Below are 24,401 nucleotides of genomic sequence, written 5' to 3'. Positions count from 1 at the left end.
TATTAAAATCAAGCAAAGAATATTGTATTCAGATTTATTTGTTGTTGACATATGCTCTTCGCCTGATATGTTTCACCAGTCGACACTACTGTATATTGGAAGGAGTTTTTCATTTTTATGCTTTCACTTTAAAATCAAAAAATCACTGCTCATTCAAAAATGATATTTTACACAAACTTCTCTTTAATTGATACATGTCCTCCACTTGCATATAAGTTGTCAAAATGGGCACTTTTGTTGATTTTTGACGTTCGGGTCCCATTGACTTTAATGGGGTTCGCTATTTGGGTCCGAACTTTTACGGTGTTCGAAAGTACTGGTGCGAACCGAACAGGGGTCCATTCGGCCCATTCCTAGTCCTCAGACCATAGGTTCTTCAAAGCCAACAGCTTCACTCTGGCCTTAGTCCTCAGGCTGTTACCTGTCTCTTGCAGACACACACATGCACTCACTGCCACCTGCAGCCTCTGACTCCTGGAGTCTTCCTGTCTCCCTGGGGTGGAGCAGTCTCCAACTGGGAGCCCTGAGGTATTCCTATACCTGTGTTTCTACCCAGTAGGGGACGAAACACGCCAGGTCAAATTCTTGAGTGGGACACCTCTGCACCAGCTGTCAGCTGCGTAGACCCAATCTTTTTTTCGGGTGTGTTTCCAGGTATGACCTAGCCTTAAAGGGGTTGTAAAGGTAAATGTTTTTTCACCTTAACCCCCCTGGCGGTATTCCCGAGTCTGACTCGGGGTTAGATTTTTGTGTTAGGATCGGTAACCCCGAGTCAGACTCGGGCTCGCCTTGCTGGATCCACAGGCAGTGTTTACTTACCTTGTCCCTGGATCCAGCAATGCCCCTGCGCTGTGTGAGCGAGCGGGACCTTGCTCAATTCACACAGCGTCCTCCTGTGCCGCCGATCTCCGTTCCCTGCGACGTTACGACGCACGGGAGCGGAGAACGGCGCCAAATTCAAAAACGTAAACAAACACAATACACAAAGTATACTGTAATCTTATAAATTACAGTACTGTATGTAAAAAATACACACCCCCCTTGTCCCTAGTGGTCTGCCCAGTGTCCTACATGTACTTTTTTATAATAAAAAACCTTTCTTTCTCCCTGCAAACTGTAGATTGTCAATAGCAACCAAAAGTGTCTTTTTATGTCAAAAATGGTTTTAGATCAGCTAGAAAACAGCGATAATAAATTATAATCACTTGCAGAATTGTGCGATAGCGATTTATGGGGAAATTCGTCATAAAAAAATAAAAGTAATGACAGCGACAATTCTGCAACTGAGCAAATTTCAGTGATTTTGAGTTGATTACATTATTGAATAATTTTTATTATAATTATATTATTATGTGTTATAATTATTTATAATTATTTATTATATTATAATTTATAATTTTGTTTTAAAAAAAATGTCATACCCGGGATGCCTACAAGACTCTTGTTTGGTCAGATTTAAGTGAGTTATTCCTAAGAATTACAGGCCTACAGTATAAAACACCTAATTTCCTTGCAAATAATGGTACCGCTTTCAGCACCTTTTTTCTGAAAGAATCATACCGCCAGGGAGGTTAATGCATCCTATGTTCCTGAGCTTATACTTATGTAGCACCATGCTCCTGTCGAACAGGCGATGCTTTAAATTTAGTGGGGGTCTGAGCTGTTATTTGGCTCAGACCAAAGTAATTAAGGGCAATTTAGCCTATTTTTCAGCTATGGCTGTGCTGAGAGTATCCACCATTGCTCGCCTGGGGGTGTCATTACAACCTCAGACCAAGGGTGGAAGCAGCAAGGTCAAGGTGTATTAAGTGTTCCCCTCAGCAACAAATCAGTCTGAGTGGTCGCCCCGCTGTTCATGCTGGGGAGGGGTACTTAAGGGACAGACTCCATTGGTGCAGGGTCATGAATCCTGGTTCCGGGACCACATTGGCTCGGGGCCGCGGCTTTGTTTGTGGGCCCTGTTGTCTGGCTGGGGCCTGTGCTGAATGGGTGATCCTGTGCTGTCCGTCCTGCGGTAGGAAGCTGTAATGGAACTATGTATTTCAGAAGATGGGACATTACTGACAGTTCATTGCAGAAGGTACTGGACACATTACAAGTGGTTTATTTTGTCCTGACTAGGTCAATAGGACAATGACCCTTCAATGCTTAGCTCAGGCTATTGAAATGCTAAGTGGAGCCGGCTTGTGAAATACCTTGTTATTGTGTTCTGCAGGTTAATGGCTGTTGTCAGAGATGGGACGTCTCTAGGAGATCATTACCTCCACTAAATAACTTTTAGAATGTGATTGAAGTTCATTATATGTGTGGGGAATTGCAGACGAGACGCCCAGCCACCTCGTCAGGCTAAATGATAAATAATTAGCTCATGTTATTATTCTGATGGCAAGGGGGTGGGATGTTCCAAATTCTGTATAAAAGTGTGCTGTGTACTTGAAAATAAAGAGTCCTACTTGACCCTTCAAAACGTAGCCCCGTCTCGTTCTTGAAAGGGCATTCTATTGGATTCTTATTCTGCTATTTTACAGCTGAACCTGACTCTCTCTCTGGACCTCGTGGATGGGGATATACCGGCGGTACTTGCATATCGCAACTTGCCAGGGAAAAGGACGTCTCCAACGGCTGATACCCTCTCACTACCTGGGTAGCCGTTACAGAAGCCACTTGAGGAAGGAAGCCAGGGGAGGACCTATCCTGGAGAGGGCCATGCAAGAGGCTGGTACCTTGGGAAAAGGCCTGGAAACTTTATTGAAGGATGCACCTTACACTGAAAGGCTTGATGGTGTCGCCTGTCGGATCTAAAAGTTCTAAAGAAGCCAAGCTAAAGAGAAAAGGTGTGCAATAAATACCAATACAGTGCCCTGTGCCAAACTATAACATATGAATTTCTCAATCCATCAAAAAAATTGGAAATAAATCCAAAAATATTTCAAATATGCTACTGTTACAATCCACAGCCTAAATGTGCCCCAAGAAAGCAAAAAAAATGTATTTTATACAAAAAAATATATATATATATATATATATATATATATATATATATATATATAAATATATATGTATATGTGCTAAGTCCTTAATAGATAATTTCTTGCAGTGATGCCCAGCTATGTTTCCACCTTCACCGCAAATAGTGCCTACACCGTCACCGGATAAAATGGCCACTCACCAGATGGACCCAGAAATCTGCCTTTGGTTCATATGGATAACCACTCCCTCTATCAGGTTTATCAGCAATCACTCCCAATGCTTTGGCTGTAGTCTCGTTCTATATCCACTCATGTAACATATAAAAGACTATCATGGTGTAGTATATCAAAGAATTTATTATGATTAAAACATATAGAGTTATTCCACTCACATGTAAAAGTGCCTGGGAGCCGGCACTGAGCTAATCCAGCCGTAAATAGGAGTATACAAATGTATGAGTATGTCCTGGTCCGCACGTGTGATGCCTCATTTTGTCGCTTGCGTTCCCAGCCTCGTTATACTCAGGCTGGACATGATGAGCTGGCAATGGTCCCGCAGCCTCTATGCAGTTTGCAACTTAAAGGGGTTTTCCAGCCTTTTTTTAAGTTTATTAAAAGTCAGCAGCTACAAAAAGTGTAGCTGCTGGCTTTTAATAAACAGACACTTACCTGCTCCACGGCTCCAGCGACACGCCGGCCGGGGCTCCGCTCCTCGCCCCCCCTCGCCGGCCGGCGTCTTCATTCCTAGTGTGGGCACCCGGCAGTGACAGCTTTCGGCTTCACGGCCGGGCACCCACTACGCATGCGCGACCGGCGCGGTGCCGTCCGATTGGACAGGCGCTCGCCTACAGGGAGAGGCTGTGAAAAGGCGATTAAGCTAATCGCCTTTCCAGCCCCTCGGCGGAAGGAGGAAGTGGGACAGGAAGTCCCCTTCTCCTGAAGCTCCCACTCCCCCCCAAAAAAAATTACATGCCAAATGTGGCATGTAAGGGGGCGAGGAGTGGGTTAAGCGGAAGTTCCATTTTTAGGTGGAACTCCGCTTTAATGCGTCGTCAGGAAGCTGCCTCATTGGCATTTGTCAGTCTATTTATACCTCCCTGTGCTACTTGTTATCCTATCATCTGCTTCGTACAACCGGAAGCACCACATCGGCCATATTGACTACTGGTAATTCCCTGACTACTGGAACTTCCTGCCGGAAGTCCAAACTCCATTTTATTGGAAGTGAACTTTTCTAATCCACTTTTTACTTTTTTAAGTAGAACACTTTTATGGGCAGCAGAGAATGTAGGTTTTTTTCATTTTTGGCCAATCGCAGGCTGGATTTGGGGGGAACTTTTTTTTTTTAGAGTTTTTTGAGAATTTTGATACCGTAGCAGTGAACTGAGGCCTTGTACACACGGACAGACATGTCCGATGAAAACGGTCCGCGGACCGTTTTCATCGGACATGTCTAATGGGATGTTTTGGTCTGATGTGTGTACACACCATCAGACCAAAATCCCCGCGGACAGAGAACGCAGTGACGTATACAACACCGACGTTCTCTGACGCGGAAGTTCAATGCTTCCACGCATGCGTCGAATCAATTCGACGCTTGCGCGGGAATAAGAAACTTTTGTCCGCTGGAAACCTGTCCGCTAGCCCAGGAATCCGGTCCGGTAGGCCCTACACACGACCGAACATGTCCGCGGAAACTGGTCCGCGGACCAGTTTCAGCAGACACGTTCGGTCGTGTGTACGAGGCCTTAGAGTAAAGGTTTAAGAACCTAAAAAAAAAGCTATGGATAAATAAGAGTGTGGTGAGACACCATGACAATTTTTTTAATAGAATTCTGGGTCCATCTGAATGAGATTACAGCCAAAGCATTGGGAGTGATTGCTGACACACCTGAGAGAGGGAGTGGTTATCCAAATATTTTGAATACCTTAGGGCCAAACTTATATATTTTACAATGTTTTTAATAGTGTTTTTTAATAGTTTTTTTAACAATTATTTGTGAGAGCGATCCAGCTGTACAAAGGGGTGACTCGGTACACGCTTAAGGATAACTGAGGGGGTTGATGCTTTATAATTATTGTGTTAAGTCTCCATAATAACAATGGGGGGTTGCCAGCAGGTTTGCACTTGGGGCAATACACACCCACCAGTTGTTAAAATAGAGGCTGTATTACTTCCAGGAATGGGGAGTGCAACCTTCTATATAAGTATAATGTGAATATAAAACCAATAGAACCAAAGCTGGGGAGGGGGAGCTATGTAAAAAATAAATAAATAAAATAAAATGTTGCCAGCAGGTTTGCACCAGCGGCAGTAAATAATAGCCAGTAATTAAAATGGCGGCCAGTTCACTTCCGATAAAATGGAGTTTGAACTTCCGGCCGGAAGTTCCAGTAGTAAGGGAATTACCAGTAGTCAATATGGCCGATGTGGTGCTTCCTGTTGTACGAAGCAGATGATAGGATAACAAGTAGCACAGGGAGGTATAAATAAACTGACGAGTGCCAATGAGGCAGCTTCCTGATGACGCATTAAGTTGCGAAATGCATAGAGGCTGCGGGACCATTGCCAGCTCGTCCAGCCTGAGTATAACGAGGCTGGGAACGCAGGCGACAAAGTGAGGCATCACACTGCGGACCAGGACATACTCGTACATTTGTATACTCCTATTTACGGCTGGATTAGCTCAGTGCCGGCTCCCAGGCACTTTTACATGTGAGTGGAATAACTCTATATGTTTTAATCATAATAAATTATTTGATATACTACACCATGATAGTCTTTTATATGTTACATGAGTGGATATAGAACGAGACAAAGCATTGGGAGTGATTGCTGATAAACCTGATAGAGGGAGTGGTTATCCATATGAACCAAAGGCAGATTTCTGGGTCCATCTGGTGAGTGGCCATTTTATCCGGTGACGGTGTAGGCACTATTTGCGGTGAAGGTGGAAACATAGCTGGGCATCACTGCAAGAAATTATCTATTAACCACTTAAGCTCCGGACCAATACGCTGTCTAAAGACCAGAGGTGTTTTTACAATTTGGCAATGCGCTGCTTTAACTGGTAATTGCGCGGTCATGCAATGTTGTACCGAAACGAAACTTGCGTCCTTTTCTTCCACAAATAGAGCTTTATTTGATGGTATTTGATCGCCTCTGCGATTTTTATTTTTTGCGATATAAACGCAAAAAGACCGTACATTTTGAAAAAAAATGATTTTTCTTATAACAAAAAGTAAAAAAAAATCGAATAAACTAAATTTTAGGATCAAACATTTAGGCCAAATGTATTCAGCCACATGTCTTTAGTAAAAAAAAATCGCAATAAGCGTATATTTATTGGGTTTTCGCAAAAAGTTATAGCGTCTACAAACTAGGGTACATTTTCTGGAATTTACACAGCTTTTATTTTATGACTGCCTATCTCATTTCTTGAGGTGCTAAAATGGCAGGGCAGTACAAAACCCCCCCAAATGACCCCATTTTGGAAAGTAGACACCCCAAGGAAACTGCTGAGAGGCATGTTGAGTCCATTGAATATTTAATTTTTTTGTCCCCAAGTGATTGAATAATGACGAAAAAAAAAAAAAAAAAAATGTTTACAAAAAGTGTCACTAAATGATATATTTCTCACACATGCCATGGTTATATGTGGAATTGCACCCGCAAAATACATTCTGCTGCTTCTCCTGAGTACGGGGATACCACATGTGTGGGACTTTTTGGGAGCCTAGCCGCATACGGGGCCCCAAAACCCAAGCTCCCGCCTTCAGCATTTCTAAGGGCAACAAATTTTTGATTTCACTCCTCACACTACCTATCAAGGTTTCGAAGGCCATAAAATGCAAAAATAGCAAAAAAAACAAAACAAAATGACCCCATTTTGGGAAAGTAGACACCCTAAGCTATTTGCTGAGAGGCATGTCGAGTCCATGGAATATTTATATTTTGACACAAGTTGCGGGAATATGACAAACTGATTTTTTTTTGCACAAAGTTGTCACTAAATGATATATTGCTCACACATGCCATAGTTATATTGTGGAATTGCACCCCAAAATACATTCTGCTGCTTCTCCCGAGTACGGGGATACCACATATGTGGGACTTTTTGTGAGCCTAGCCGCATACGGGGCCCCGAAAACAAAGCCACCGCCTTCAAGATTTCTAAGGGCATACATTTTTGATTTCACTCCTCACTACCTATCACTACCTATCACAGTTTTGAAGGCCATAAAATGCCAAGATGTCACACAACCCCCCCAAATGACCCCATTTTGGAAAGAAGACACCCCAAGCTATTTGCTGAGAGGCATGTTGAGTCCATGGAATATTTAATTTTATGGCCCCAAGTGATTGAATAATGACCAAAAAAAAAAAAAAAAAATTTTTTACAAAACGTTGTCACTAAATGATATATTTCTCACATATTGCCATGGGCATATGTGGAATTGCACCCCAAAATACATTCTGCTGCTTCTCCTGAGTACGGGGATAACCACATGTGTGGGACTTTTTGGAGCCTAGCCGCGTACGGGACCCCGAAAACCAATCACCGCCTTCAGGATTTCTAAGGCATAAATTTTTGATTTCACTCCTCACTACCTATCACAGTTTCGAAGGCAATAAAAATGCCAAAAACCAGCACAAAACACCCCCCAAATGACCCCATTTTGGAAAGTAGACACCCAAGCTATTTGCTGAGAGGCATGTTGAGTCCATGGAATATTTAATTTTTTTGCCCCAAGTCACTGAATAATGACCAAAAAAAAAAAAAATACAAAACGTTGTCACTAAATGATATATTTCTCACACATGCCACGGTTATATGTGGAATTGCACCCCAAAATACATTCTGCTGCTTCTCCTGAGTACGGGATACCACATGTGTGGGACTTTTTGGAGCCTAGCGCCGCGTACGGGACCCGAAAACCAATCACCGCCTTCAGGATTTCTAAGGGCATAAATTTTTGATTTCACTCCTCACTACCTATCACAGTTTCGAAGGCAATAAAATGCCAAAACAGCACAAAACCCCCCAAATGACCCCATTTTGGAAAGTAGACACCCCAAGCTATTTGCTGAGAGGCATGTTGAGTCCATGGAATATTTAATTTTTTTGCCCCAAGTCACTGAATAATGACCAAAAAAAAAAAAATACAAAACGTTGTCACTAAATGATATATTTCTCACACATGCCACGGTTATATGTGGAATTGCACCCCAAAATACATTCTGCTGCTTCTCCTGAGTACGGGGATACCACATGTGTGGGACTTTTTGGGAGCCTAGCCGCGTACGGGGCCCCGAAAACCAAGCACTGCCTTCAAGATTTGTGTGAGTGAAATCAAAAATTTATGTCCTTAGAAATCTTGAAGGCGGTGCTTGGTTTTCGGGGTCTCATACGCGGCTAGGCTCCCAAAAAGTCCCACACATGTGGTATCCCCGTACTCAGGAGAAGTAGCAGAATGTATTTTGGGGTGCAATTCCACATATAACCATGGCATGTGTGAGAAATATATCATTTAGTGACAATGTTTTGTACATTTTTTTATTTTAATTTTTTTTGGTCATGATTCAATCACTTGGGGCAAAAAAATTAAATATTCCATGGACTCAACATGCCTCTCAGCAAATAGCTTGGGGTGTCTACTTTCCAAAATGGGGTCATTTGGGGGTTTTTTGTGCTATTTTGGCATTTTATGGCCTTCGAAACTGTGATAGGTAGTGAGGAGTGAAATCAAAAATTTGCGCCCTTAGAAATGCTGAAGGCGGTGCTTGGTTTTCGGGGTCCCGTACGCGGCTAGGCTCCCAAAAAGTCCCAAACATGTGGTATCCCCGTACTCAGGAGAAGCAGCAGAATGTATTTTAGGGTGCAACTCCACATATAACCATGGCATGTGTGAGCAATATATCATTTAGTGACACATTTTTCTTTTTTTTTTTTTTTTCTCATTATTCAATCACTTTAGACAAAAAAAAAAAAAATCAATGGACTCAACATGCCTCTCAGCAGTTTCCTTGGGGTGTCTTCTTTCCAAAATGGGGTCATTTGGGTTTTTTTTGTGCTATTTTGGCATTTTATGGCCTTCGAAACTGTGATAGGTAGTGAGGAGTGAAATCAAAAATTTACACCCTTAGAAAGCCTGAAGGCGGTGATTGGTTTTTGGGGTCCCGTACGCGGCTAGGCTCCCAAAAAGTCTCACACATGTGGTATCCCCGTACTCAGGAGAAGCAGCAGAATGCATTTTGGGGTGTAATTCCACATATGCCCATGGCATGTTTGAGCAATATATCATTTAGTGACAACTTTGCGCAAAAAAAATATATATATATATATATATATTTATATTTCCCGCAACTTGGGTCAAAATCTAAAATATTCCATGGACTTAAGATGCCTCTCAGCAAATAGCTTGGGGTGTCTACTTTCCAAAATGGGGTCATTTGGGGGGGTTTTCAATTGTCCTGGCATTTTATGCACAACAATTAGAAGCTTATGTCACACATCACCCACTCTTCTAACCACTTGAAGAAAAAGCCCTTTCTGACACTGTTTGTTTACATAAAAACATATTATTTTTTTGCAAGAAAGTAAAGTTGAACCCCCAAACATTATATATTTTTTTTAAAGCAAAGGCCCTACAGATTAAAATGGTAGGTGTTGCAAAAAAAATTTCCACACAGTATTTGCGCAGCGTTTTTTCAAACGCATTTTTTGGGGAAAAAATACACTTTTTTTTATTTTAAAGCACTAAAACACACTATATTGCCCAAATTATTGATGAAATAAAAATTATGATCTTAGGCCGAGTACATGGATACCAAACACGACATACTTTAAAATTGCGCACAAACGCGCAGTGGCGACAAACTACATACATTTTTAAAAGCCTTTAAAAGCCTTTACAGGTTACCACATTAGATTTACAGAGTAGGTCTACTGCTAAAATGACTGCCCTCGATCTGCCCTTCGCGGTGATACCTCACATGCATGGTGCAATTGCTGTTTACATATGACTCCAGACCGACGCTTGCGTTCGTCTTTGCGCAAGAGCAGGGGGGGACAGGGATGCTTTTTTTTATTTTTTTATTTTTTTATATATTTATTTCGCTTTTTTTATTTTATTTGTTAACTGTTCCTTCCATTTATTTATTTTTTTACCATTTTTATTGTTATCTCAGGGAATGTAAATATCCCTTATGATAGCAATAGTTAGTGACAGGTACTCTTTTTTTTTTTTAAATGGGGTCTATTAGACCCTAGATCTTTCCTCTGCCCTCAAAGCATCTGACCACACCAAGATCGGTGTGATAAAATGCTTTCCCATATTCTCAATGGCGCCGTTTATATCTGGGGGGGGGGACATTCCCTCCCACTGAATGTAAAAGCAGTCTAGAGGCTAATTAGCCGCTAGGACTGCTTTTACATGAAAGCCGACCGCTGGCTGAAAAGAATGATACCAAGATGATGCCTAAACCCGCAGGCATCATTCTGGTATAACCATTCAAAGTCCTGCAACATACCAGTACGTTGATGGTTCTTGTTGGACATGTATTGTAATCTTTTTTTTTTTCATGCAGTCTGTTGGCTGAACAAAAAAAAGATTGATCGGTGGGTATGCCCACCATTAGAATACCTCCCTTCATCCACCCACTTCTAATGATGGGCATACATGCACCATTTATATATGCCGAAGCATGGGGGCATCCTCCCGCAAAAAAGTTATGCCGCGTACGGTCGGACTTTTCTATGCCGCGTACACACGGTCGGACTTTTCTATGCCGTGTACACATGGTCAGACTTTTCCACAGGAAAGCCTCCGTAGGAATGTCAACCGTATGTACGCGGCATTAGGAGCAAAATCGCTCCTCCGCCCCTAATGCCCCCATGCTCCGGCATATATGCTCTTTTTTGAACTGTAGTGGTGAAATCACCTCCTACAGCATTGGAGTCGCGGCTTTATATATCGTGGGAGCAAACGCTGTTGCTGTCACGCTAAATAAATCCGCACTGCAACTGAATGGCGTACCTGCTAAGCAAATGATGGTTAACATTAAAACAAAGTAACATTCCAGTATAACAGTAAGATCATACCATACCTGCAAAGCAAATACCTATAAAAAAACATAGTAAAAAATAAAACATTTTTTAACGCAACCTGTGCCTAAAATATATATATATGCCAAAGCATGGGGGCATCCTCCCGCAAAAAAGTTATGCCGCGTACGGTCTGACTTTTCTATGCCGCGTACACACGGTCTGACTTTTCTATGCCGTGTACACATGGTCAGACTTTTCCACGGGAAAGCCTCCGTAGGAATGTCAACCGTATGTACGCGGCATTAGGAGCAAAATCGCTCCTCCGCCCCTGCTGCCCGCATGCTTCGGCATATATGCTCTTTTTTTTAACTGTGGTGGTGAAATCACCTCCTACAGCACTGGAGTCGCGGCTTTATATATCGTGGGAGCAAACGCTGTTGCTGTCAAGATAAATAAGTCCGCGCAACAGCTGAATGGCGTACCTGAAAACAGTAAAATAAATTACATACCTGAAAAGCAAGCATGAAAAAACATAACAACAATAAAACTTTGCAGAATAGAATACAGTAAAAAAGAGCAGAACAATAGAGAGAGAATAGAGAGGGAGAGAACAATAAAACGACAACTATTTTTGGTTTTTTTATTTTATATTTTTTTGTGTGTTTTTATTTTTTACTTTTTTTTTTTTTTTTTTTTAACACTTTTTTTTGTAACTGTGAACTGTAACTTCAACTTTTCGGTTCCAGGTTTGGGTCTCTCAAAATGCGATGGCATCTTGGGAGACCCTGTGTGAGTGTGCCTAGCCTGTGAAATGTTTCACCCTACACTAATAATTAACGTGTGTGTGGAAGCGTTCAAAACATTCACCAATACAAAGACCAGGATTGCCAGGACATTTGGGACAAAAATAACGGGTGTCACGCCTAAATCCGCGCTTGGTACAGACACGACATTTTCTTTGGGGGGCTCGTTGGGTAGGGGTACTCGGGAGGACATAAGAAAAATGCCTCTCATGCAGTCGGCTCACTGCATTTGGTAGGAGATGGTGAGGTACAATACCGCCTGGATACAGGAGTTCTGTGATGATATCCCTCTGGAATTGAAGGAAGGATTCATTCCGTCCTGAAGCTCTGTATACGACATGAGCATTCAGTAGAGCCAATTGAAATAAATGTAGAGACACTTTTTTGTACCAGCGTCTCGTCTTACGGGCAATATGATACGGCGCCATCAACTGGTCGTTGAGGTCCACCCCTCCCATATTAAGGTTATATTCGTGGACACAGAGGGGTTTCTCCACAACACCAGTCGCCGTACGAATTTGGACTGTCGTGTCTGCGTGAAGGGTGGTAAGAACGAAAACATTCCTATTGTCCCGCCACTTCACAGCGAGCAAATTTTTACATCTGCAGCAGGCTCTCGCCCCCGGCCTAACACGGGCATCTACAAGCCGCTGGGGGAAGCCCCGGCGATTAGGTCGCACGGTGCCACATGCTCCAATCTGTTGATCAAATAAGTGGCTAAAAAGTGGCACGCTGCTGTAAAAATTGTCCACATACAAATGGTACCCCTTTCCGAATAAGGGTGACACCAAGTCCCAAACAATCTTGCCAGCGCTCCCCATGTAATCTGGGCATCCTTCCGGCTCTACCTGACTATCTTTTCCCTCGTAAACCCTAAAGCTCCATGTGTAGCCTGTGGCCCTGTCACAGAGCTTATAGAGCTTGACCCCGTATCTGGCACGCTTGCTGGGAAGGAACTGTTTGAAAGACAAGCGGCCAGCAAATTTAATCAGGGACTCATCAACGCATACAACCTGCTGGGGATTAAACAAGGCTGCAAAACGTTCGTTGAAATGGTTTACGAGGGGCCGAATTTTGTAGAGCCGGTCAAATTCAGGGTCTCCACGTGGACGACAAAGTGCATTGTCACTGAAATGCAGGAACCGCAGGATCGCCTCGTATCGTCTCCTGGCCATGTGAGCAGAGAAAATGTACATATGGTCAATGGGATGTGTGGACCAATACATCCGCAATGACGGAAATTTGTGTATGCCCATGTTGAGGGTAAGGCCCAGAAAGGTCTTAAATTCGGAAACCTCGAGAGGTTTCCATTCTTTGGCAAGGCGAGACTGGGGGTTAGCGGCGATGTAAGTACCAGCATATAAATTAGTCTGGTCCACAATAGATCTATAGAGATCTTCCGTGAAATACAGCGAATAAAAATCAAGTGACATAAAGTTCGCTGTATCCACCTGAATACCGGGTTGGCCAGTGAATGGGGGAAGTACAGGTGCTGTAGAAGTGGTGGGGACCCAATCAGGATAGGCAAATTCTACAGGAAGGGCACTATGGGCACGACGGGCCTGTCTCTGTCTTTTTCTTGGTGGCAGCGGGACACTACTTGTGCTTGCCACATCGCCAGCTTCAACTGCACTTATGGGACTCGCCACGTCACCAAGTGTTACTGCAGTGCTGGATAAACGACCAGGGTGTACTAGGCCGCTGGTGCTTGCCAATTCACCAGAAGGAATAGCGGCGCTAGTACTGGATCTCTGCTCCATACGAGGGTCCTGCGGTTCTTGCTGCTCAACAACATCAGAATGGGATCGGGTACGCCTGGCCTTAGCAGGGACCTCAACTTTGTCGTGCGAGCTATCTGACATGGAGCCGCTGTCGTAAATGGGTTCATATTCTGAGCCAGAATCTGTCAGATGCGTGACCTCCTCCTCTTCACTATCTGACATGCACATGAACTCCAAGGCCTGCTTATCATTGTACCTTCGGTTTGCCATTTTGGACTCTAAATTTAGTGGTACAATGGTAAGGATTCACAGGTAAAAAAAGCACCTGACTATAGAAAAGCAAATGTAGAAAACGCTTAAAAAAAAACTGTAAGCGATCGCAGGGATCAGGCCTGTCTCTGCGAACGCTGCAGTTATGTGTCTTGTGTTTTGTAAGTGACAGTGATCGATCGATACTGCACTTGGGTGGGTTGGGCTGGGCAGAGGGGGAAAACGCAGGTGCTAGCGGGTATCTGGGCTGATTCCGCTAACAATGCGTTTTTGGGTACCCTAAACTGCTGGGTACGCTAGTATAGATCTGATCAGATCAGGTATCGATCCGTTCAGATCCTATACCACTAAGGGGGGTGTATGCTTAGCGAGTGGGTGTAAGCGGTACTGGCTCTAACCTAACGCTGCCTGGGGTGACGCAGACCCTGACTGGCGCTAAAATTAAATTTATATCACCCGCCGGGTGATCAGGGGGTTAAACCTATTGGGTTATATACGGCGGGTGCTCTGATGCTATAAACAGCAAACTAACCAACCAGCGTCAACCGTAACACTTATACGGTGATCACTGGTGAAAGGGTTAACTAGGGGGCAATCAGGGGGTTAAAACCTTTATTCGGTAATATATGGGGGTACCTAACGCTTTCTAAAAACCTGGTGGCGAACCTAAAATAACTAAATAACTAACTGGCTAACCACGTCACCAGTGACACTTATACAGTGATCAGTGGTGAAAGGGTTAACTCTAGGGGCAATCAGGGGTTAAAACCTTTATTTATGGGGGTACCTAACGCTATATAAACCTGGCGGCGAACCTCAAAAAAAACTAACTGCCTAGCGGCAACAGTGACACTAATACAGCGATCAGAAACCGATCGCTTAGTGACACTGGCAATAGGGGTGAAAGGGTTAACTCTAGGGGCAATCAGGGGTTAAAACCTTTATTTATGGGGGTACCTAACGCTATATAAACCTGGCGGCGAACCTCAAAAAAAACTAACTGCCTAGCGGCAACAGTGACACTAATACAGCGATCAGAAACCGATCGCTTAGTGACACTGGCAATAGGGGTGAAAGGGTTAACTCTAGGGGCAATCAGGGGTTAAAACCTTTATTTATGGGGGTACCTAACGCTATATAAACCTGGCGGCGAACCTCAAAAAAAACTAACTGCCTAGCGGCAACAGTGACACTAATACAGCGATCAGAAACCGATCGCTTAGTGACACTGGCAATAGGGGTGAAAGGGTTAACTCTAGGGGCAATCAGGGGTTAAAACCTTTATTTATGGGGGTACCTAACGCTATATAAACCTGGCGGCGAACCTCAAAAAAAACTAACTGCCTAGCGGCAACAGTGACACTAATACAGCGATCAGAAACCGATCGCTTAGTGACACTGGCAATAGGGGTGAAAGGGTTAACTTTAGGGGCAATCAGGGGTTAAACCTTTATTGGGGGGGGGGGTAGGGGGCTACCCTGGACCTAAAGGGGCCTAAACCTAACTGCCCTGACACTTTTTTCTGTCACACTGACACTAAAAGCAGTGATCAGAAAATAAATGATCACTGCAATCAGTGACACTGTGACAGGGGGTGATCTGGGGGTGCTGGGGGGGTGATCGGGGGGGGTTATGTGCCTATGTGTGCTGTGTCAGTGTGCTGTTGGTGCAACTCACAGTACTGACGTCTTCTCTCCTCTGGAATCAGACGAAAAGACCGCCAGAGGGGAGAAAACGTCACTTCCTCCCTGCCTGTGTTTACAGTTACACAGGCAGGGAGGGCTCTGCTGCAATCTCATTCGCCGAGGGAGATCGAGAGGGGACGGCTGGAAACCAATAGCCGCCCCCTCCTCCCGGACCTCCCGTACACCGTTCCCGGCCGTCGCATGTACCGGAGGGGGTCCCGATCGGACCCCCGAACCGAGGTAAGGCGGGGACGTACCTATACGCCCATGTGCCTGTACGTGCCATATTGTGGACGTATATGTACATGCGGTGGTCGGGAACTGGTTAAGGACATTCTTAGCACATATACATATATATATATATATATATATATATTTTTTTTTTTTTTTATAAAATACATTTTTTTTGCTTTCTTGGGGCACATTTAAGCTGCAGATTGTAACAGTAGCATATTTGAAATCTTTTTGGATTTATTTCACATTTTTTTGATGGATTGAGAAATTCATATGTTATAGTTTGGCACAGGGCACTGTATTGGTATTTATTGCACACTATTTGTTGATTGTTTGCACATTAATTCAAGTTCACAGGATCAGTCGTGGTAAAATGTTTATATAAGTTAGCGCAATACACTTCACAAATACACAAATCTAAATCCAACCTTTGAGGTTGCACTATTTATTGCAGCAAGACATAATAAGAATATTGATATTATCTTGGTGCCGGTAACACACACAATTTCTTCTAAAGAGAAAAGGTGCTGAATCCTGTGGCAGAGGATTCCGGACCAAAAGTGTCTCATCTACAAAGGAAGGTCTGTGGAAGGGAATGTGCTTCTTGCACCATCCCGGCTGCTAGGCCAGTGAGAGGGACCTATCTGGGTGAGCAATGCTTACTCTGGCTAGAGTGGCGACGAGAACTGTTTGCTGTAAACAGGAGTGTTTCCTTACTTTGATTATGCACCTGAATCTACCTACCCTTCCACCCCCTAATCCTTCTTTTCTTCTGAAGTTCTCCCAAATAAAATCCAAGAAAATAAGTGTATTGTGTGGACATTGGAATTCTTCAGACTCTCTATTTTCACCCTAGACAGCGAGAATAGAGGGGTAACGTGCCCACTCAAAAATTATAACCAGCAGCTCCTACGGGGGTAGTGCTACACTTCTTATCTGGAGGCTCTCTGTCTTTTTTAATACTTCTCCCCAACCCCCTGTCCTGAAGGTTTGGGGATCAAACTTTGCCCAATGAAGAATAACTTTGTCCCTCATTTACATGAGTTTTATCCAACTCTATCTGAGCTACAGTCAGGATTACAGTTTGCTGGTCCCTGCTCAGTCTTTCCATCTCATGAGGTTTGTCCAGTGATGCAATACATGGGGCCTTCACCAATACCGAAAACTGACCCGAACCACAACAGCAGAAATGCTTTCTGTCTGTCTTTTATACAAAGGAACCCCTGTCTTTCCCTAATAAACTTGGTAACTCACCTTTAGCTAATGCCATATTCCACACTGGATTACACATTTTATTGTCATAGTCACAAGTACCATTGCTCGCAGTACCAATCATTAATTGATCACACTTTCCAAGGTCACAATTTCAGATACCATCAGTTGTGTATTTCAGAGTGTTTTCAGGTACCTCAACTTGTACCTCCTTACAGGTGACAGACACAATCCATATTAGGCCCTTCCTTCTTATGAAGTCTAGTGGGTGAGGCAGTATATGCGCCATTTACTGATACCTGCTCATCCACACCTCGGACCGCACTAGAAGGTGTGTCCATCACCGCAAAAGCCAGAGAGACATCCAATGTCTCCATCAGCTCTCCAGAACACCTTCCATACCAAACTGTATTTGGAAGCACGCCCCACAGAGAACCGGGAGATAACTTGCCACTTTGAGTTAATGGATAAAGATTTTTTACTAGCTTGCAACTACAGTTTTTGTCAACCGAATAGTCAAAATGGTTGTTGGAAGCACCATACTAATGTTCAGAAATTCGACTGATCAGGCTTTGGACAGTACATTTTAGACAATGTTCTTATCGTGTGTATGGGCATTTATAACCAGGAAAATACTGTATATACTTGAGTATAAGCTGACCCGAATATAAGCCGAGGTACCTAATTTTACCACAAAAAACTTGGAAAACGTATTGACTCGAGTTTAAGCCTAGGGTGTCCATCTGCATGCCTCACTGTGCGTCACTTTGCCTCACTGTGTCCATGTGCATGCCTCACTGTGCCCATGCCTCACTGTGCCCATGACTCACTGTGTCCATGCCTCACTGTGTCCATGCCTCACTGTGTCCATGCCTCACTGTGCCTGTAGTGGAAGGTGATAAAAATAGTCAAACTAAGATAATGAAATGCCTATTTCAATGCACAAACACATGCTTCATATCACATATGATCATATATATATATATATATATATATATAACATATGCAAATAGGTTATTGATTGCTATAGGAATAATCACATATAATCGTAATGCATAATTTACCCCTTTGCTAATATAATGTTGTATTTCAGAGATGCATCACATGGTTTATCAGAACAGGAACTCAGTCTGCAAAAAACAACTATTTTAGGACAGCGAAAAGTCCCTAAGAACCACAGAACCAGACAGATGCCAGACGCCAGGACGTCACAAGAATAATATTACATATTAATGAGAATGTTGAATATTAATGAATATTAATGAGCATGATCGTGTGTTCGGTCATGTGCTTTTGAATGCGCTTGTAAACCATATAAAAGACACGGCTTGCAATAAAAAAGCATAAGTAACGGTCTTCACCCTGAGACACAAGTCTGAGTGTAGATTATTTACTTTAGTTTGTACAAACACTTCTTATCTAATTTGGCTCAGGAAACAGATACCAAACACTCCGGGCATTTGGCTCGGGTCCAAGACAATTGACGCCCATCGTGGGCCTTCGGGCTTCCTGATTCGGGCCAAGCCGATCGAGAGGGGACCGGGACGGCGACCAATGCGGATGGGGCGCAGAGACTGATCACCTCTGAGAACGGTAAGACACTTTTTAATTTTGTCTGCTGTTCATCCCGCCCGTGGTTGGTTAGTCCCTGTTCCCGTGTCGGCTTGCCCTCGATCAGCAAAGCAGGCAGGTAATATAGCTTGCCCGAGGGTCATTTATACATTTATAAGAACCTGCATAATTGGTATCTGCAGCCTGTATTTTGTTTCCTGTTGTTTTTGTTTTGTTCTGTCAAGCTTGTGACGGCTGTTGGGAATAAGGGGATTAATTATATAGTCACGGATGAGAATTGACGTGGTCAAACTCCTCCTGGGGGAATAAATAATTGTGCTGTGAAGCACGGATGACCAGGAGGGGGCATCAGGAGAACGCATAGTTGCGTGGGGATCCCGTGAGGACTAATAATCCTATATTTCACTGCGGTTGTCACATATCTTGGTGTTTTGTTATATGTGCTGGCCTCTGATGTTTGGATGAGACAGGCAGAAAGGAATAGAGTCACAGATGCGATAACTGGCTGTGATAACGTGGTCAAACTTCTCTCAGAGGGAGTGCGCACAGCTCAGGGTATCAGGTACTCAGGTACTGCACAAGTGTGCACAAAGGTGTGCACAAAGGTGTGCAGGGAAAATCCTGTGACGTTGTTATGAGGTCTCATCTTTTCATCACATGAGACCAGGGAGTCTTGTCCTGAATGCTGTCTGTGGGCTACTGTTAGGAATTCATTCAGAGGGCTGGGGGCTGGTGAAAGTGATAAACCCCGGGATACAGGCCGAAGAAATTCTTGGCCTGAAACCTTTGTTGGCGTAGATTTTCCAGATGTGTTGGTGTTAAGATTAAACGTGCACTACCCCAGTCAGAATTGTAGTCAGCTGCATCATTGCCAGCAATAGAAGGTGAAGCTAGAGAGAGGGGACTACTTACCTATTAGGTGTCCACTCCAGCCAGAACAGCCAGAAAAGTGTGAGGAGGGTGCAAAAGACAGAATCAGAAGTTTGGGTTTGCCTCTGGGACACGTAAATGACATTTAAAGGAACGCACCTGAAATTTAACCTGCTGTATTGTTTTAAGCTCGTCTGTCTGCAGCAGGCTGACACTTTCGATTTAAAAAAAAAAAAAAGGAGAAAGTGTACTTTTAAAAAGAGGAAGTGACAGCGCAGAAAGTTCTCAAAGAGCACGCAGCCAAAACTTCAAACTTGTATCCTAGACAGCCTTGTAATACAAAATCCAGAGATCTGAATGTGTATTGAACGTGTGTCCCTCCATTAGATAGCAATGGGACAGAAGTTAGAAAAGCCGAGGGAAGGCAGCTTAGCTTACAGCTTGGTTTTAGAGAGGGAGGGAAAAACAGCAGTTAAGAGGAAACAGAGAAACAAGTATGTAGGTGAATGAATGACTTCCTCTTGAGCAGCAGTCACTCACAATCCCATCAAAATTGTAAAAAATAAAAAGGTTAGCTTATATAAGGGGAGGAGGGAAGTCTCCTCTCCAAATATAGGGATTTTTACGTGAGGTGTGTTGCTCTTAGTATCGAAGGTAGGCGCACAAAACACAAGGTTTTTAGATATCAAAAATAATTTAATTAAATAGATATAAAGTTTCACATTTCATAAAATAAGTTAGCAAAAAATGAAATATACATGATCACGACCAAATTTACATGATTTATACAAAAAAGGAAATGAGGGTTATAATTAGAAGAAAAGTAGATGCGATATTGCCAACTAGTTTCGCACTAGATGTGCTTCATCAGGGCTTGCATGATACTTCTGTTCCTTATTTACATGTAATGGTCTGTGTACGACATAAGAGTTAATCATTAATACAGGTATGGTCAATGTAATGTATTTAAACTTTGTAAATGAGTATTCAACACAGATACAAATACTAAAATATAAAAAAGAAAAGAAAGAATATAGTGCGCTTACCAATATATGTTTAAAAAGCTCAAAGAACCATGGCAGAACAAGCTGCCAAGAAAGTAGCGAAGGCGAACCTGATGCGGACGGAAGGTATTGACTGCTGCACTTTCAATCAGTGGAAGCCAGATCCACTTGATTTTAACAGGTGCGGACAATGAGATGTATAGAGGGGGTTCACCACAATTGAGGAGGAAGAGATACAGGTATTTGTACGTTGTATCTAATTCTCTCCTAAGGAATTAAAAATAAAGATATGAAAGGAGAAGAAAGAGTAATAATGATACAGCAGATTAAGGAGGTATCCATATATATTTATAGACATTTTTTAAAATAAGTATCTTGTTTTTAAATGGACATAGACCGAGTAAATATCTATGCATTAAATAAGTATGAATAAAGTCTAGCAAATATATATAAAACTAGAGAGTATTGCCTCAATAGTAGTGAAGTTTGGATATAGGGTTGATGCTGTCAATAGAGTCCAGTGTAGTTCATACTGAATTCATAAGTTAAGTTAAGAGGATAAATGAACTTGCAAAAGTATGTGACATCAACATGCACATGGGTGGGAGGTTGCAGGCAGAAGAATGGCGGGTGTTGTTAAAACGGAAAAAAGGTCTATTGTCTGATCATGGCTTATTAGCTACAGCTGAAGCCTGGTACAGAGTATCGCAAGCTGTCCAAGTAGAGGGGTGGTCAGAACAAGAGACAAATCAACATGGATATATTGTATATGTGTATCATAAACCAGAATGTACATTTGAGTCTGGACGGCCACCACCATATAATGGCGTCCGAGCACAGGACAGGAAACCCTGCCCCTCAGCAACCGCCCCTTTGCTTGATCCTCCCATCAGACACCGTCCCAATGTACCACCTCCTTCACCACCCATGGCACCTCCCAAGGGCAGTGGCCATCTTACAACACCCAACACTGGTAACACAGGAAGACTCCCTATGACTGCTTCCTGTGACGGCCATATTGGTACACCCATACCTATATGCCCAGTGTTAGATCAGACCGGAGCATATTACAAGGAAGGTGTTAACCCATTAATGATGTTAGAAGATGATGAGGATGAGGCAGAGGAAAGCAGTGACAGTCACTGCCACTCACCTGAGCACCAAGAAGTGTCAGTGACCAAGGGGGGCGTCGCTCCAACTGGTACCACTCCCAGTTCAGCCAGTCATGAAGGCCAGGGCCCAGCTCAGATTATAGTGTCTGGAGGCCTGTCGGATGTGAACACCAGGACAACTACACTTCCCTACCAGGGCCATGAACCAGTACATCCCCCCCTTCAGTCACCTCACAGGGCGCTGCAGGAATTCTGTATAGAATCTGACCGAGTGACATCCTCACATCCCCATCCCACTTCCACAGCAGTACGGCCTACATCCGCAGGCCCGTGGGGAGCAGCGCAAGCAACCAGGGTTAGTGCTAGGTACTCACTCCCATTGTATTCCCCTCCTCATTCACAACCGTTCTCTGAGGACATGGCGAATGTTTCAGGAGGACCCACAGGTGATTCACATGACACCATACAGTATGCCCCCCCCCCCACAAAACAGGGGACTACCTCTTCAACCACCACAACAGGGAAATTACGGAGACTTCCACCCAGTGGGTCACAACCTCACATACCAAGGGGGGAAATGCCGCCTGCACCACTAGGCGCACCCCTGATGTATGTGACCTTTAGCCCTCAACAAGCATCATCCCTTGTAACCAGTCTACCAGATCCTGAAAAACAGCCCATGCCATTTTACAGAAGAGTTGCCCAGATCCAGAAGGCATACTCCTGTGCCTGGCGGGACCTGGTAAGTCTCTGTGAAATCAAAGCAGGGGATGCTTACTGGCCAGTAATGCTAAGGTGTTTCAAGGTGGACAGTGGCATCCCTGACAATACATATGGTTCGGGATGTGAGTTTGTGACGCAGTTACAACAGTGGGCACGTGACCGCCTGGCAGACCAAGCAACAAACATCCAAGACATTACACAAGACAAGGCTAAATCAGTTGAGAAATTCCATACTAGGATGTTACAGGTGCTCACCGATTTGGGATTCGGCACACAAAACAAGGCACATACGCAGATGCTATCCTCTGCATTTGTAACAGGCCTCAGGGACACAATCCGGAAAGGCCTGCTACTATCTCGGCCAGAGTACAGAGTGTTACCTCTTGACACTCTACTACTGGTAGCAAAGGGCATAGAGTCCTCACAGGGTAATAGGAAGGCAGTCCCTCTCATGTTGGCTTCTGACACACCATACCCGCCACCACAAACACGAAACCCGCGAGCCTGCTGTTACAACTGTGGGAAGCCCGGACATTTTCGGAGACAATGCCGAAGCCCGTGGAGATCCGATCGAAGACAGCCCGATCATGGGGACCAAAGAAGAGGAGATGCTCAACACCAAGGACAAAACGTCCAGGGGAATCCCAACTCAGCACCCAATGATTGGCCTCCTCCTCCTCTGTTTGGCCATATGGATCCATAGGAATTCGGCAAGCCTGTGTCATACACTCCAACCATGATCGCAACACACAAAGATTCAGGGGGACCTCCAGCCAAGATAACTCTCAGCATCGAGGGCCGGCCCACTCAGTTTATTTGTGACACAGGCGCTGCCCGGTCGGTCATTCGAACGAAAGAATTACCCGATATCTCCTTCCTATCTGAAAATGACATCACATGCGTTGGAGTGGATGGAACACCCCAAAAAAGTCCTCTAACCCGCCCCCTACAAGTTGGCAACATCCCTGACCTGCTAACAAGATTTGTGGTTTCCGACACCTGTCCCTTGAACTTACTAGGGGCTGACGTCTTATCCAGACTCAGCCTCAATCTCCTTCCAACCTGATGGTGGTATCCGAGTAACCTCACCACTGACTGATGAAGACACGGTCAGCATTATGCTCCATTCGCCTCTTGCCTGTCCCTAAACGTAGAAGACAAGACTGGAATTCGGAAGAGGTTTTAACCCCGAATACCTTCCTGCCTGTGGTCTACAGCCCAGAAGACATCGGTCATCTAAAAGTCCTGCCTGTCCATGGTCAGAATGAAGCCTTGCGTGCCCCTTTCCCCAGAAAACCCCAAATACCCCCTCAAGCCCTCCCGCTGTCAGCAGCAAATCATCTCGTTCAGATAGAAGCCCTCCTCCAGAATGGGGCTCTTATACCATGCACAGCCCCCTGCAACACACCCCACTCTTCCCAGTCCAAGAAGAAAACCCCAAAAAGGAGAACCTGTGAAATATCGCATGGTGCGAGACCTGCGAGCAGTGAATGAAGCCACCATACTGGAGACACCCATAGTACCCAACCCACACACACCTTGCTGGCAGGAATACCACCCCACGGCCAAGTACTTTACTGTTGGTGGACCTAGCGAAACACCTACTTCAGTGTCCCCCTAGACCTCACGTTGTCAATTCTTATTCAGTTTCGTCCACGAAAGGAAAAGCTACACCTGGACCTGTAAGCCGCTAAGGTGCCCAGAACTCCCCGTCCCAATTCTCCAAGGCAATGAAATTCATTCTGGACACGTGGATCAAACTCCACCCAGACCGTTGTGCTTCCTCGAATATGTGGATGACCTCTTGCTTTGCGCAGATACCCAAGATGAGGCTGCACCCACTCTGAAGACCTTCTTTGTTACCTGACTGAACAAGGCTGTAAAGCATCAAACAGAAGATCCAGTGGTGCAAGCAAACAGTGGTCTTCCTTGGACATTTGTATCTACACAAGGCGTAAGACATCTTACTCAAGAACGAATAGCTGTGATCAAAGCAATTCCCGGTGCCAGTGGCCACAAGTTCTCTCCATGCTTTTCTGGGCCTAATATCTTATTGTCGTTCATGGATTCCAGAAGCATCTCTGCTAATGCCAACCACTCTATGATGCTCTAAAGACTGATCCTTTCACTCTGCCACCAGAGGCCTTACAAACTTTGAAATTCTGAAACAGATCC

The sequence above is a fragment of the Rana temporaria genome, chromosome 1 (assembly GCF_905171775.1).
Source record: "Rana temporaria chromosome 1, aRanTem1.1, whole genome shotgun sequence".
NCBI classification, from domain to species: Eukaryota; Metazoa; Chordata; class Amphibia; order Anura; family Ranidae; genus Rana; species Rana temporaria.
This window is presented reverse-complemented; position numbering follows the sequence as displayed.